The sequence below is a fragment of the Orbicella franksi genome, chromosome 8 (assembly GCF_964199315.1).
Source record: "Orbicella franksi chromosome 8, jaOrbFran1.1, whole genome shotgun sequence".
In the NCBI taxonomy this organism is placed as follows: domain Eukaryota; kingdom Metazoa; phylum Cnidaria; class Anthozoa; order Scleractinia; family Merulinidae; genus Orbicella; species Orbicella franksi.
In genome coordinates this window covers 8,158,443-8,169,645 of record NC_138152.1, presented here as the reverse complement: position 1 = coordinate 8,169,645, position 11,203 = coordinate 8,158,443, and the positions used below count along the sequence as shown (strand labels likewise).

Genomic DNA, 11,203 nt, shown 5'->3' with positions numbered 1-11,203 from the left:
ACCGGATTGGATCAAGACCTGCTCGGATCTGGCTAATCATTTCACTGTGACGATCTTCGACAAGTACAAGGAGGCAGATGAAATTCGTCTTATTTTCGACAGGTTTGTCACTCCCGCTGATATTTACCTTGTAACCTTTGTGTTTATATTAGATATAATTACTTACATTAGTGGGCACGTTATTCTGCTTTTAGGTATGATGTACCATTGTCTTTAAAGACCGCAACTCGCGAATTTCGTCAGGGATGCTTGGAACCTATCAACTACAAGATTACTGACACCACTCAGATTTCCAAGGTATACTATTAACGGTTTTTCATACAAAAGCAATGATCCTATATATAATGTACTACAAGAAGAATAGGGCCAGATATAGAGGTAAAGACACTAAAACTAGTACACCCTTTCTTATGCAGGTACCGATGAAGAGACTTTTGGCACATGTCAGCACCAAGGATGAACTGACGCAATATCTTGCCAGCAAGACTCTAGAGAAGGGGCGTCAGAATGGTTTGCACGTGGTGGTTGCATGGAGCAGTAAGTGTAGGGCAACACACAAGGATATGGCGTACCTCGATAGCGACCAAGAGGAGGCAGATACCAAAATACTGCTACATGCAGTAGATGCCACCACATCAGGAGCTACGAGTATCAAGATCTTTTCACCGGACACTGACGTGTTTGTACTGGCCCTTAGACGTTACCCGGAGCTATGTGCGGACACTTCATTCGTCACTGGAAGAGGACAGCGCCACCGAACTATCCAGCTTCGTCCAATTGTCCGCGCTTTAGGAGCAGCTAGAACGGCAGCACTACCTGGCTTTCATCCCTGGAGCGGAGCTGATGTCACTGGAAACTTTGCATTTAAAGGAAAGCTGGAATGCTGGAAAGCTTTTCTTGAAGCTGATGAAGAATGTGTCACTGCACTTGCAGATCTCGGCTCTACCGTCGTTCCCACAGTGGGCATGTTCTATGCAATAGAGAAGCTAGTGTGCCAACTTTACCTGCCCAAGACTAAGATATCCAGCCTGAAAGATCTAAGGTGGCTCCTCTTTCGAAGAAAACAGGCCGAGTCAGAACGACTACCGCCTACACAAGCTGCTCTCCGAGAGGCCATTAAGCGAGGGCATTACCAAGCCATGATCTGGGCCAATGACAAAGTCCCTTATCCAGACCTTCCATCACCAGAGAACTATGGATGGAAAAAGGACAAAGGTTATTATAAATTAACAGTTGATATAGTAATAGACTCTCAAGTTCGACACTGCAGATCGAGATGACTTAAATGCATTGCCTTATTCTTTTATATTTCAGACAAATGGATGCCGGTGATGACGAAACTGCAGCCGGCACCCGACGCTGTTCTTTATCTTGTCAAGTATGGCTGTGGGAAGGACAAATGCAGAAACAACAGGTGCAGCTGTCGAAGGGCGGGTCTCACTTGCACAGATCTATGCAGCTGCAGCAATGACGAGACAGGGGAAGCGTGTGACAATGTCGATATGATTGAGAATGATAGCTGTGATGATGAAACATCGGATGAGCAGGACGATGACAACAAGGAAGACGAGGATGATGAATGATTCTTACCTGACATCTATGTTCTGTAGACTGCAATGCATTATGGGCTCAGTTGTGTTATTTTTAAAGCAGTTATTATCGCCAAAAGCCTGACTAGGTTCTGGGTAGTAATAATTATATATACCTGTAAACCTGCTATGGTTAACATTACGCCCTCGGAGCAACCTTAATTATCGCTAACATATCGAATAGCTGATATAAGGCCTGGTCTAAACGTCGAGCCAACGTCGTGCCGAACCTAATTCCATTTGGTTTTATGATAGCGCGACGCTAGCACGGCAGTGGTTCTAAACGCCAATTTAGTTAGTTCTGTTTTCATCTAGTTGTATTTCTTCTTCGCACCGAAAGCCCTAATTTTCGGAAAGGAATTTGGTTCAGCACGACGTTGGCTCGACGCTTAGAACAGGCCTAACAAGTGCCGAGGAGCTCAGCCTCACTTTCATGTCGTCTTACGTGAACAAAACCTATTCAAATGTAGTTTAATTCACGTGAACAAAAAATATCATGTAGTTCACTTGTTGTAGTCATTTTTCTCAACAACTGGAGAAAAAGAAATATGCTTTTAATGCTTATTTGAAGACAACAAACGACCAGTCTCGCTTTCGTGCAGTGTTGATCACGTGATCAGTATTTACTACTTAAGTCTATGAATGTGTATTAGATAGACTATATTAAAGATTCCTAGTAATTTTGTGGAAATTTATTGTAGTTAATTGTATTTACACGCCATTTTATATTCGAGCCTCTATTCCATGTTGAGCCATATGGGTCTAAAAATAGACTCCCCATAGCAGCCGCCGGTGCTGGTTACAAAATTGCCGACAACAGTTTTTGTGTTCCTTAGGGTCCCCTTAAAACATCTGGGTAGGTGGTTTGCTTTCACCATAAAAATCCCACGGGATTACATATGCTCCCTGACTAGTAGGTCAGTGATACTAGAAGCTGTGAATATGATATGTTTTAGGGAATAGTATTTAAATGTAATTGTGTTCATTTAGAGGCTGAAATAATGCATTTAGAACGTGACTCAATTATTACTTTTTTGCTAGAACTCCACAGAATATCTCATAATTGCGTCATTGTCAAAAATCTTTGCCGCCACTGCAACGTATCCCTATCAAGTGGTCAGGTCAAGGCTTCAGGTAAGGACTGATCAGGCATTGTTTGATGTCATTCAAAATGGCGCAGCACTTCCCATGTAAAGCTTTTTAGACCAGAGGGCGTTTCAAGAGCAGTGGGTCATGGAATATATTGTATGGCTTTGTAGGACTGGTAACCAGTCTAGAGGAGGTTACCAAGGGAGGAACGGTATTCCAGAATGTGTGGTGTTCAACTGTTGAACGAAACTATTTGAGCTACATGTACAGTAAAACCATTGCATTTTTCAGCCGTTCGTCCTTCGCTTATTGCAATTTAATGTTTAGGCTTTTAAAGTAAGTGCTGGTAAAGTAAGAAGGGTTGGAGGTGGGCTGGGACTCCCATTTGATTTAAAAGGTCAGGAATGATCGTTGTATCCCTTAGGGGTGTAAATCACGGATTTTGTAATTCACACTATTTTTAGCCGTCAGAGTATCTTTTAGGGTGCACTCTCGAGAAGAAATAAAAACAGAAAGTAACAAGAAAAATGTTGATATTTCCGATTTTCCGTTTTAAATGGTATCCTTTGGGGGTCAAATAAAGTTCGAGCCACGCGTCATTGGAAGAACAGACCTTATTTTAAAGAACAGATTCAAAAGAGAGCGGTGTTTGCTGAGTGCAGGGCTCTATATTAAGTCACGATACCTGAACTGAACTATTGCCATTGTCAATTTTCTAATTTTAAGAATCATAACACAATGGCCGAGTACAAAGGAGCAGTGGACATAGTACGAAAAACGTTCAGGTGAGACTCGAGTCGAGATCTCTTACTCAGCGAGAAACAATGAAATTAAATAGTAAATGGCTATTAATAAAGTGTATTATCGTTTGTCTCACGATGTAGTCACTGAGATGTAGATCGCGACGTTTCGACTGCTTACTGCTAGTCTTCTTCAGGCGATAAGGGCGAGTCGTATATCCCTGTCGTGTTCTTTGATCCTCTCCTGCATAGATCTCCCTGTTTCCCCGATGTAGACTCACAGGGAATCCTGTAGACAACACCATCTTGTTTAGCCGGGTTGACGGTGTCCTTTGGTCGCACTAAGTGTGACCGAGGTGTCGTGTCGGACTTAAAGACGGTGCGAATGCCTTGTTGTTCTCGGCAGCGGCGGAGAGACTCCGAAACTCCTTGGACATAAGGTAAAACGGCTGTGGATTTAAATTCCGCGACAGGCTCTCTTCTTGGAGTTGTTCGTGCCTTTGTGATCTTCTGTATAAAAGAGGAGGGATATCCGTTAGAAACAAGTACAGATGACAAATGTTTCTTCTCTCCAGCGATTACTGATGGTTTGGTCACGAGATGTTTAGCCCGGTCGTACAGACACTTCACAATACCGCGCTTTACTCACTGAGGGTGGTGTGAATCATACGCTAGATACTGACCAGTATGTGTTGGTTTCCTGTAGACACTGGTGGTAAGGCGACCATCAGGTTCTCTGTAAACTGACGTGTCGAGAAAGGCGATCTTGTTGTTGTTCTCGATCTCCATGGTGAAACGGATTGATGGTTGTTGACTGTTCAGGTGTTGCAGGAAGACGTCAACTCTATCCCGATCCAGGATGGTGAAAATATCATCTACGTAGCGTTTCCAGATTTTAGGCTTGCAAGGTGCGGACTCTATTGCTTGTTCTTCAAATATATCCATGTAGAGATTAGCAATAACCGCGGATAGAGGGCTCCCCATGGCTGCGCCGTCTCCTTGTTCGTAAATCGATCCGTTGTACTGGAAGTACGTAGATCTCAATACGAAATCCAAGAGGTCCGCGATTTGAACTGGTGTAAGTGTCGTGCGGTCAGCCACGCCTGCGTCGTTCTCCATTTTTTGTAGCGCGGCTTCTACGGCGCCCTCGATCGGTACGTTGGTAAACAGTGACTCTACGTCCAAAGACACCATGATCTCGTGGTCCTGGATCTCTTCACGGGCGATGGTGGAGGCGAAGTCAGTTGAGTTCTTTACTGTGAAGTTCGAGTTACCTGCAAGAGGAGATAATACGTTAGCCAAGAAAGCAGACAGGTCGTATGCAAAGGTGTTGACACACGACACAATTGGCCTAAGCGGTGTGTCGGCCTTGTGGATCTTCGGCAAACCATAGATCCTAGGTGGTTGTTTGTGTCGGGGTCTGATCTGATCATAAACCGCCTCTGATATGTGTCCACTCCGTTTCAGGGTTAGCAGCTTCTCAGATAGCTTCCGGGTCAAGCGGTCTGTCGGATCTTTGTTGAGCAGCTGGTACGGTCCGGAATCAATTAGCGCTGACATTTTTGCACGGTATGTGTCAGCGTCCAGGATTACGCTGGCGCGACCTTTATCGGCCGGAAGGACCATGATGGAGTTGTCCTCTTTAAGGCTTTTAAGAGCCTCCTGCTGTTCCTTCGTGATGTTGGGCGTGGGTGATTGTGCCTGTTGAGGGATGGTGTTGACGGATCTCCTGACTGTGTCTGCTCGCTCCGCATCTAGTGGCCTGACTGCTGACTCAATCTTGGCGATGATCTCGGTGGCTGGGACGCTCGTAGGAGTCACGGCGAAATTTAGACCTTTCAGTAAGGACACCTCAGCTTCGTTAAGGGTCCTGGATGACAAGTTGATAACCCACTTTGTTTTGTCAACAAAAGTTTTAGGAGAAACAGAAGACTGTTTCTCTCGCAAAAGTTTCTTAAACTTGCGCTGTTGACGGTCTTTGGTGGTATTAAAGACTCGCTGGGTAGTGTATTTAACCTTGTCGAGTACCTCTGGCGCGTCATCCGCAGAAAGAGCAGATGTTATGCTCTGTGCTGTTGATTCGGCCGCTTTGTTCGTATCTCCCTTTGCTCTCTGCGTCAGTCTGATTCTTTCCCTCAGGAATCTCATGGATGCTAGTTCAGCGACTCTGCGTGCGCCTCTGGTGGGAACTGGCAGCCGAACTTGCAGATCTCTTGGAACAATGTGGTTCTTAATACACCTTGTGAGAAAGGTGAGATGGTTGGTATAGCGTGCGAGCTTGCGTGAGCAACGCTCATGTCGACGAATCAACCTTAGGGCTGTGCGCCCATTTTTCTGGTCAATGTCGAGGAAAAGGTTGTTGTTATTCATCGTGGTAGATGCAGAATATGGTTCTCTCCAGCGATTACTGATGGTTCGTGACCAAACCATCAGTAATCGCTGTCATCTGTACTTGTTTCTAACGGATATCCCTCCTCTTTTATACAGAAGATCACAAAGGCACGAACAACTCCAAGAAGAGAGCCTGTCGCGGAATTTAAATCCACCGCCGTCTTACCTTATGTCCAAGGAGTTTCGGAGTCTCTCCGCCGCTGCCTAGAACAACAAGGGATTCGCACCGTCTTTAAGTCCGACACGACACTTCGGTCACACTTAGTGCGACCAAAGGACACCGTCAACCCGGCTAAACAAGATGGTGTTGCCTACAGGATTCCCTGTGAGTGCGGCAGAGTCTACATCGGGGAAACAGGGAGATCTATGCAGGAGAGGATCAAAGAACACGACAGGGATATACGACTCGCCCGTACCCAGACCTCCGCCGTTTCTGAACACACCCACGAGACCGGCCACTATCCTACCTGGAATGAGGTCAAGTTTATTGATCGAGATCCTCACTGGTACACACGTAGGGTCAAGGAAGCTATTCACATAAGACTTCACCCTAACAACATCAACAGGGATAGTGGAATTGAAATTCCTGAAGCATGGATACCCACGATCAAGAAACACAACAACAGGAGAACGGTACAACAGCGGACCACTGAGGGAACAGCTACTCGCCCGAACAATGGAGCAATAGTAGGATCGAAATGCACCAATCACAGCCGACCTTTGTGATATAAGTGATACCGTGCAATCAGTCGTCCTTATCGCCTGAAGAAGACTAGCAGTAAGCAGTCGAAACGTCGCGATCTACATCTCAGTGACTACATCGTGAGACAAACGATAATACACTTTATTATTGCATCTACCACGATGAATAACAACAACCTTTTCCTCGACATTAAATGGTTATTGTGTTCGACTTAAGCTAACAGTGGATGTCTGTTGACTGTCTTTAAGTTGTACTCTCCTCTAACAAATTAATTGTTGAGCAGTGTGGCTATGGACATCTTCAGTAGAACAACAAGGGAAGGAGACTCCTTTCTTGCCCCTCAGGCTTGAAAAGATATAAGGCCCAGAGGGCTGAAAGTTCTTCCCCCTCCCCCCTCTCCCCGGTTATTGGAGCCACAAAGGGTCCATCCTTACTTCCGGGCCTAGGCGGGAACGAGAGGTCCATCTTAACTTCGCTTTTCCATCGATCACGTCGTCTGTGTTAATAGATCAGTAGTGCGTACATGTAGTTAATGAAATTTTCGGCGCTATCAGATGCGGCTTGAGTTAAAAGTTCCTGAATTTCCAAATCCAGGCAAATGGTACGGAAATGTCTTACCAAAGTCTCTGGAAATTCCGAGAATTGTTAAATTTTCGAAAAGCGAACCAGCATTCAACTAAGAAATTCGAAAAAAATTCTGCGTGCAAAATAAAATGGAACGGAAATCCACGGGGAGAAACTCGACAAAATTTGGGCATACCATAGTCTGGAAATTATGAAAAATGCTCTTCCACTCGGGAATTGCCGGTCTGGAAATTTGAACCGAAACTTTGGATATAGTGGAAAGCACGCTCCATTAAAATGCATTTATACAACCGACACTCTCCGGGGGGTACTCCCTTACATGAGCTATCTAGGTATGTGCGGCCCCAAAGGGTATGGTTTTTGAGCCGTTTTGGTCATAAATAGGATATCGATTTAAGCTGATTTTGGTCATTTTGGTTATAAATAGGGTGTGGTTTTTGCACTCTAACCTTGATATGGGTATGTTTTTAAGAAGAAGCCACTTTTTCATCGTTATCGAAAAGAAAATTAACAAAAGCCCTTCACAAATTATGTTTACAGTAATTTAACATTGGTCTGAACTAGGAAACTAACTAATACGTAGGTCTCAAACAGGGTTTTAAGTTAAGGGTCAGGTCATAAATAAGGTTTCGAATTTTTGGTCAGGTCATAAATAGGGTAGCGAATATTGCAGAATTTGGTCATAAATAGGGTAAGGGCTTTGGGAAGCGGGCCGCACACCCCCAACCCAATTTTTCTGGGAGTACCCCTCTCCTCCCCCCCCCCCCGGGGGGGCGACACTTTTTAGAAGTAGAGAATTATTAGTATTACTTGTCAGAATCAGCAGAGGGATACCTTTTCAAACCCAGCAGGTGTCTTAAGCTTGACTGGGTAATGCGAGGCGCGTCACTGTAGTTATATCATTGTCGTCTTAACGTAGCATCTTCCTTCGTGTTCCATTTCAAAATTATAGATACGAAGGGGTGAAAGGATTTTACAAGGGACTGGTTCCTAATGTTCTAAGGTAAGATGACTTTTTGACATATCCAATAATCCCAAATTACCACAATTACCACAAAGTCTGAAAACATGCGTTCTTGTTTGCGTTTACCCGCGTTGTTGTCAAATCCCAGTAATAGGGACCAGGATTGCAGTTTTGGTCACTCTTGCTGGCGTGACGGTATCTGTGATTTTTTATTTACATCTGCGACTCGTATTCAGGAATTGCTGTGCAGCTCAAATCGTGAGCCGCAATGTTTACTGCCTGTCGTGTAGCCTTGCATAACTCAAATAATATACTAGCTGTAAGGTGCGCAACAAAATTGAATTAAAGTAGCACTCAGGTGATAAAGCTTGCGTAATCACCTGATCCCAAAACCCTAAAACCCAGCGGGAAAAATTGGAAACGAATTCCTTAACCAAGTGCAAGTACATCAACCTCTGCGGGTTAGAGGTAATTAAAGCATTCACAGACCTTCAGATATAAACTAGTGCTCATAAAATTTCAAAATAGAAAAGCTCAGATCCATGCTTAACAACTGTCTAACCAACCTTACAACCAAAGACTCAATTAATTAGTCTTAAGCGACACATGTGCATTTCATACCAACAGAAAATATTTAATTTCTCTTTCACTGTCACGTACAGTTTAGTTCCTCCGAATGACAAATGCATTAATTCCTACTTCTAAGGTTTCATTTACCGATTTTGTTTTGTTTTGTTTTGTCTTGGTTTGGTTTGGTTTCTTTGTTTGTTTTTTTTTTGAAAAAGCAGCATGTTTGGTAATCTAAATGCCTTGCGTTGAAGTCCTCTATGTTGCTACAAGTTATACTCGATTTGTTCTTGGTAGTCGCGAAACAATTTGTGAAGAGGTGATTATTACCTCTTCACATTTTGTAAATAGACAACTGGTCAGCCTCCTGTTAGTCGCAGTACAGCTTACATGTTAGGTTTTTGTAGAGCACCATGGAACAGATACGCAAAAGTATCTACATTACTCGGGTGTCCGTATTAACCGGGTTCTCATAATAGACTTGGCGAACACATGTTTTGTCGATGTGTAAATAAATCATAACTTTATTTCTCAGTGCCGATGTATTTAGCTTAACAGAGGTAATTGAGGACGCTCTAAATTACAATTTATTGTAACAGAAAAAAAAGGCAAAAAGTATTGAGTATAAACCTATCTTATCTAAAATTATATACATAAAAATTTACTGCATTAAAATCTACTTCCAAAATATCTATTTAATCTATGTAACTGAAGAACAAATATACAAATGTGTCGCACTCAATTTAAAGTTCCCTGGTCAAGTGCAAGAGCGTCAATACTCATTTATTATAGTAAGTTTAGTGAAATTAAAAGCTTTCATTTTCTAACAGATTAGAATTGGTGCATAATTATGAAAATCTGCAGTGCTCAGATAACCAGTGTTTGTAAAACGCGGTCAACTTTGTATATGAACTTGTCACTTGAGATACAGAAAAATGTCCGTTGTCGCTATTAAGCGGTCTCTTTATCTTATCTCCTTATCTCCTTGTCATTATTATTGACAGCAGCGGAAAAAAAAATTAAAAACTTAGTTGAGGTTTGCCTGAGCTTCAGAGTTCGCGTGTTTTTTAAAGGCGCAATAATTCAACGACTCTTTCACTTGACGTGGTTAACAATGTTTGAAACAAAAACACCAGTGAAAGAAAGAGCAAAAATAATTAAATGTCACAGGCAAACACAGACAACAAAGCAGCAAGATGGAAAACGAAATAAAAACAAAACAAACAAAGGAAAGAAGCAAACATTAAAACAAGATAACAAGCATGCAAACTAGGAAACAGACATCAAAACAAGCAAAGTAACAAACATAAACAAACAAACAAACATAAACAAACAAACAAACAAACACGAAAACTAGGAAACACGAAAAATAAATATTACCAACAAACAAGCCAACTCGAAACTTAATTGTGAAGTCAATAAACAATGAAAGGAGAAACTAGCAACTCTCTGCCCTTATTATTAATAATTTTTTGTTTTTGTTTTTCAGGGTGACTCCAGCTTGTGCCCTTACCTTTATGGTTTGCGAAAACGTAATTCACGTTCTAATGCCGTCCAGTTAGCATCGAGGGAATTAATAGTGAAATATAAAATGCCAGAGCAGTCTGAACGATGTTTTTTATACCTAAAATATTCTAACTGGACCCTTGGTTTGAGGAAAAGGATTTAGTTGGTGTTAGTTAGTGGCCATTGCTCAGGAAAAATCTAGAAATGGGTGCATACTTCTTTTACCGCAGTTTTACTATTAAAGAACAGCTACAAATGATAAGAAAAGAGGTGAAAAACTCTCAAGAGACATTGTAATGGAGCTGGCATTTCGTCCGGTTTGATGTAACAACAAGCCTTATTGCTCGAAGCATGTTCTTATTGGTCGTTCGTTTGTTACATGGTTGATTAACAACTTGAGTCTGGTATGGTCGACTCAGGCTGAATATTATCAATTTTGACATTGAACGATCTTTGGAATGCCTCTAAATTAGTATTATTAGTAAAGTGTTGTACATGATATACTTCATTCCGCGCGACATCATTCGAGTGAGTGTAGAGTCACGTGTACGATAGTACTACAGTTTTATAGTAAGAATACAATTGGTAATAAAAAGAAAATCCATTAAAAAATTCCTGCGCAGCTTGCACTCTCCCCTTCCGTGCCCCTCATCTCCCATGATTTGTACAACATGAAACAGTCTGTGTAGAAATATTTGTACGCCGTAAGCTACGGTCGAACTGAGCCTGCAAAGGTCCAGCATTGGGGTATCACCCCACAATGTAATATTGTCTATAATAAACCTTTTTCGCTTGGGTGGTTTGTTTTCCCATAACAGACCACCTGATATTCCCTAGAGAATTGTTCTTTTATCCATCTAAAAGTTATTTATTCACATACACGGGACAATTTGAAAATTTGAAACGAAGAATTCTCAAGACTTTCATCACATGGTCTGAAATGGGGCAAAAAACCGCCCAGTCGGAAAAGGTCTAATGTTAAGCAAATTCCTTCCCTAGTTCCATTTGCTTGTTTTTCGGGTACCCGGGCCTGTTAGTAATCGCAAAGAAAAAAAAGACAATGAAAGTA

General features: G+C 42.3%; 2 protein-coding genes and 1 long non-coding RNA gene across 3 annotated transcripts in view; 2 read left to right on the top strand and 1 right to left on the bottom strand.

The window, feature by feature from the left end:
* Positions 1 to 3,522, top strand: part of LOC145495585 (uncharacterized) — an 8,223-nt gene extending 4,701 nt beyond the window's left edge. The window contains exons 2-3 of the long non-coding RNA XR_014050449.1: positions 2,631 to 2,723; positions 3,405 to 3,522. This is a non-coding gene — a long non-coding RNA (uncharacterized LOC145495585). The remainder of the gene's footprint in view (positions 1 to 2,630; positions 2,724 to 3,404) is intronic.
* The window catches only part of LOC145495529 (solute carrier family 25 member 32-like), a 240,583-nt gene that overhangs the window by 117,463 nt on the left and 111,917 nt on the right, over positions 1 to 11,203 (top strand). The gene's annotated exons all lie outside the window — the stretch shown is intronic.
* The window catches only part of LOC145495627 (uromodulin-like), a 176,107-nt gene that overhangs the window by 84,069 nt on the left and 80,835 nt on the right, over positions 1 to 11,203 (bottom strand). The gene's annotated exons all lie outside the window — the stretch shown is intronic.